Source organism: Lagenorhynchus albirostris, chromosome 20 (assembly GCF_949774975.1).
Source record: "Lagenorhynchus albirostris chromosome 20, mLagAlb1.1, whole genome shotgun sequence".
Taxonomy (NCBI): Eukaryota; Metazoa; Chordata; class Mammalia; order Artiodactyla; family Delphinidae; genus Lagenorhynchus; species Lagenorhynchus albirostris.
Window position 1 is genome coordinate 2513112 of NC_083114.1, and position 5527 is coordinate 2518638.

The window sequence follows — 5527 nt, forward strand, 5'->3', positions numbered from 1 at the left end:
GAGGCCCGCGTACCGCAAAAAAAAAAAAAAACTGCCCGATTCTTCCCTTTAGAGAAAATAGCGTCTGCCGAGCTCCCTAATGCTCACCTGAGTGTGCCGCTCGGCCGGGGCCCCACAGCGCTTGTTGGGAACCCGAGTCTGACCCACAAAGCAGAAGAGGCTGAGAAAATTCTGAACAAGACAACAAAGGAAGACAGGTATCAAGACGCCGTAAAGACAGTGCTTTCCAAAAGTGTGGTACCAGCTGGGAAGAGAGGGCAGTAGATTCCTTCATCAGATCGGAGTCCAGAGATGATACGGCTCAGGATGGGCACCTGCGCCGAGCTGAGGGAGGGTGACTTCGCCGCGGTGGGGGTGGGGGACACCTGGCCGCTGTGTCGGGATTGGGGGCAGCTTAGATCCATCCTCCTCGGGGGAGACACAAAACCCAGAAGAGAGACTGGCACGCTTCACCACATAAAATGAAAAGCTTCTGTTCAACAAGACACCGTAAACAAAATTAAGAGATTAAAAACAGACTGCGGGGAAAAACAGGCTGAGAAAAATATTTGCAATACATCGCAGGCAATACCCAACAGTCACTATGTAATAACCATAATACAAAGAGCTCCAAAAAAAAGGAAACAAACAATCCAGTCAAAGAAGGGATTCACAGGCAACGCTTAGAAAAAATGAAAAGTATTAGTAAGAATGAAGGGAAGCTCGACTTCCCTAGAAAGTCATGTAAAATAAAGCAATGATGACGTCAATGTTTACTTATCTGGAAGAAACAAAAAACGTTGGTGATGTTCGGTTTGGGCACAATTATGCAGAAATGGATACTTTCATACACTGTTGGTGAAGGATGAATAAACAGGATCTTTCTGGAGAGTGATTTGGATATGTTAGTATGTTAAATCTTAACATTAAATGTTAAATATTAATATATAAACCTCTGATACAGTGTTCCCACTTCTGAAAACTTAGCCCAGAGAAGTACTCATGGATATTCAAGAAGAGCTATGGACAAGAGTAACAGCAAAAATAAGGGGAATAAAGTAGGAATTTCCATGAATAGAAGAGTGATGAAAACTAAATTGTGTGTGTCCAATAGTATGGAATACCGGGCATCTTCAAGATAGACCGGGATGAATGTGTTGTTAGAAAGATGTCCGCGAGACAGTTGTTAAAAACAGGTTTCTTGACCGTGTGGGTGGGGTAAGTCTACTTTTATTTTTTAAAAATCTAGGAATGTATATAAGAAAACCCAATCCAAAAATGGGCAGAAGACCTAAATAGACATTTCTCCAAAGAAGATATACAGATTGCCAACAAACACATGAAAGAATGCTCAACATCATTAATCATTAGAGAAATGCAAATCAAAACTACAATGAGATATCATCTCACACCAGTCAGAATGGCCATCATCAAAAAATCTACAAACAATAAATGCTGGAGAGGGTGTGGAGAAAAGGGAACCCTCTTGCACTGTTGGTGGGAATGTAAACTGATACAGCCACTATGGAGAAGAGTATGGAGGTTCCTTAAAAAACTAAAAATAGAACTACCGTACGACCCAGCAATCCCACTACTGGGCATATACCCTGAGAAAACCATAATTCAAAAAGAGTCATGTACCAAAATGTTCATTGCAGCTCTATTTACAATAGCCAGGACGTGGAAGCAACCTAAGTGTCCATCAACAGATGAATGGATAAAGAAGATGTGGCACATATATACAATGGAATATTACTCAGCCATAAAAAGGAATGAAACTGAGTTATTTGTAGTGAGGTGGATGGACCTAGAGACTGTCATACAGAGTGAAGTCAGTCAGGAAGAGAAAAACAAATACTGTATGCTAACACATATATATGGAATCTAAAAAAAAAAAAAAAGAAAATGGTCAGAAGAACCTAGGAGCAAGACGGGAATAAAGATGCAGACCTACTAGAGAATGGACTTGAGGATACGGGGAGGGGGAAGGGTAAGCTGGGACAAAGTGAGAGAGTGGCATGGACATATACACACTACCAGACGTAAAATAGATAGTGGGAAGCAGCCGCATAGCACAGGGAGATCAGCTTGGTGCTTTGTGACTACCTAGAGGGGTGGGATAGGGAGGGAGATGCAAGAGGGAAGAGATATGGGGACATGTGTATATGTATAGCTGATTCACTTTGTTATAAAACAGAAACTGACACACCATTGTAAAGCAATTATACTCTAATAAAGATGTTAAAAAAATATTTAAAAAAACAAAGATAATAATAGTACCTACGTCATAAGATTGTTGTAAACATTGAATAAAATATGTAAAGTACTCAGAAAAAAAAATCTATTTATGTATACATGCTTATGTCCCAGTTCACTAATTCCAGGTTGCGTACCCTCTTCACGTTTTCACAGGATATGTCATCACTAGCTTTTTTTTTTTTTTTTTGCAGTACGCGGGCCTCTCACTGTTGTGGCCTCTCCCATGGCGGAGCACAGGCTCCGGACGCGCAGGCTCAGCGGCCATGGCTCGCGGGCGCAGCCGCTCCGCGGCATGTGGGATCTTCCCGGACCGGGGCACGAACCCGTGTCCCCTGCATCGGCAGGCGGACTCCCAACCACTGCGCCACCAGGGCAGCCCCGTCACTAGCATTTTTGATTCTATAATATATGGCACCATATTTGTATAAGCACAGAAAAATGTCTGGAACAGTCTGGAACAGTCCTCAAAACTGTGCACCACGGGGGTGGCGGGCAGGATTAGGGAGGTTGGGGAGGGCACTTTTACTGTCTTAAACACGTCTGTGAATTTAAATTTGTACTGTGAGCACATGTCATTTTTGCCATGTATGAAAACAACACGTCAACAACAGAGGTACCAGGTACAGACTTGGCCATGGTCAGCCCCACCAGATGTCATCCTGAGCCGCTGGATGGCCGGTTTTACTTTTCAACCCTGGACAGCCTTTATTCTTAAGGGGGTGGCAATTCTCCTTTCGTGGTTTTTTCATCTTCCCCAGAATCCGAGCTGTCACCCCCGACAGCAGGAAGAGCACAGCTGGAGCTCTGTGGAGTGGAATCTGGAGCAGGGGCTGGCAGCCTGCTGCGTCCGTGGCCTGTGCAGTTAGGACTTCTGTCCTGGACTCTGAGTAACAGGAGGTTGGAGAGGGAAGCAACCTTAGAGGGCACTGGATTCAGCTTTCTCATCTCATGATTTCATCCCTGAGGAAACAAAGGTTCAGAGACGTGAAGCGATGCTCCCAGTCCTGGCCCTGCCCTGGAGACTAGGCTTCGGGGTCCCAGCCATCGCTCTCTCCCATGGGGTTCTGCTGAATGTGTGAGCCAAGAACTAAGATCCCCTTGACCCAGTATTTGTGTAGCTCTGAATTCTGTAGGACTCTTTGACGCAAGTCCCAGAAAACATGCACAACTGTGGGGACACTTGCAGGGGTGTTGAACAAGAAGTCCAGATGTAGTTCTCGGGGTTGTTCGTGCTGTTCAAAGATGTGATCAGGGACACAAGCCCTTTCCTCCATCACCTTCAGTGTGTTGGTTTTCACATCAGGTTTGTCACCTCATGGTTGCAAGGTGGCTGCCATAGCTGTAGTTACATGTTTTCACAAAACAGTGGCCAAAGCAGGAGGGGAGGGAGGAGGTCGGAACCTCACTGCCTAGTCCCCCTTCCTTCCTGTTGGCCAGGGTTAGTCACGCGCCCATCCCTTAGATCAATCACTGGCAAAGGGGAAAGGGGTCATTTGATTGGCTTAGACCACTCCTGATTCATCCTCTGGTGCGTGCATGTCATTGCCACCTGGGGCTCTGTTAGCAGCCCAGAGAGGGGGCAAGGAGCAGTACTGCCATCTGCTTCTAACCCTTGGTAGTGAGAGAGAAAATCCCCTATAATAACTTCGCCCAGCCGGGACATCCACTGTGAGTGCTTTTGGAGAATTCGTTACCCCTGTTGGTACATAGGCAGGTGATACTGGTCATGCCTGATGGAGGCTGAGGGGCTGTGTTGTTATTATGGCTACACTGAAATAGAGTTCTCGTGCCATCTGATCCGTTCATTCATTCATTCGTTCATGTATTTAAACGGTGACTTTTTAAAATTAATTAATCTATTATTTTTGGCTGCGTTGGGTCTTTGTTGCTGCACGTGGGCTCTCTCTAGTTGCGGCGAGCAACTACTCTTCGTTGCGGTGCACGGGCTTCTCATTGCGGTGCACAGGCTTCAGTAGTTGTGGCTCGTGGGCTCTGGAGTGCAGGCTCAGTAGTTGTGGCGCACGGGCTTAGCTGCTCTGCGGCATGTGGGATCTTCCCGGACCAGGGCTTGAGCCCGTGTGCCCTGCACTGGCAGGCGGATTCTTAACCACTGTGCCACCAGGGAAGTCCCTGACACTTTTTTTTTTTTTTTTTTTGCGGTACGCGGGCCTCTCACTGTTGTGGCCTCTCCCGTTGCGGAGCACAGGCTCCGGCCGCTCCGCGGCATGTGGGATCTTCCCGGACCGCGGCACGAACCCGTGTCCCCTGCATCGGCAGGCGGACTCTCAACCACTGCGCCACCAGGGAAGCCCCCTGACACTCTTCTTAACTATCTCGTCAGGTGACTGCAAGCAAAGCACGTGGGGTGGGGGCCAGGCACGCCCAGGTGTGCTCTGGAATGATGACGGTGTAGGCGAGAACCCCGCAGCATCATGGAGCAGGGTGCGGGGACCCAGGGCAGCGATGGGGGTGGATGCTGGGAGCAGGCAGTGAGGCAGGACCACCAGCCGCGACTTTGGGGTGGAGAGAAGCGAAGCTCTGGAGGCAGAATCGGCAGCATCGCATACGGATGTGTCTGTGGGGAAGGGCGGGGGAGGTTGTCAGCACCCGCCCTCCCGGGGTGGGCGAGGCTGCGAGGGGTGGTAAGGTCAGTCACTGAGGCCCGGGGCGGGGGCGGGGTGGGGCACGGGCCTGGGCAGAGCCGAAATTGGAACAGCTGGGCTTGGGCCCGGGCTCTCCTGGGGAGACCGACAGGCGGCAGGGGGCGCAGGCCGGGCTCTCCGGAGGCGCCGGGGCTGCAGGGGAAGGGTCTGGGGATTCAGTTAAGGGCCCCGTGTGAGGCCTTGGGGCCTGAGCTCAACCGGGGTGAACAGAGGGCCGAGGCGGCGCTGGGGGCGAGGATGGGGAGCCCGGCCCGGCCGGGCCGCGCCTCCCCGTCGTTCTCAGGCGAGCCCTGCCGTCCAGCGGTGTCCGTGGTGTGCGCTGGGGGAACTCCGAAGCCTGCAGGTCGTCGCCTCGCCCGGCGGCGGCGGCGCGGGGGTCCTCTCGCGGCACGTCCGGCCCTGACCCCCAGCGCGGGTTCCCGGGAAGGTGCGAGCGCTCGGACCGCCCCGCCGGGTGGGGCGCACGGAGCGCGGGGCCGGCGGCGGGGCGGAGGGGGCGGGCTTGGCCGAGGCACCACCCCCGCCCCCGCGCCGCCTTCGTCCCGCCCGCCGGCCGGCAGAGCTCGAGACCCCGGCTCAGACGCGCGGTCCGGGCGCTCGTGGCAGTGCGGCTGGGCCGGGTGGCG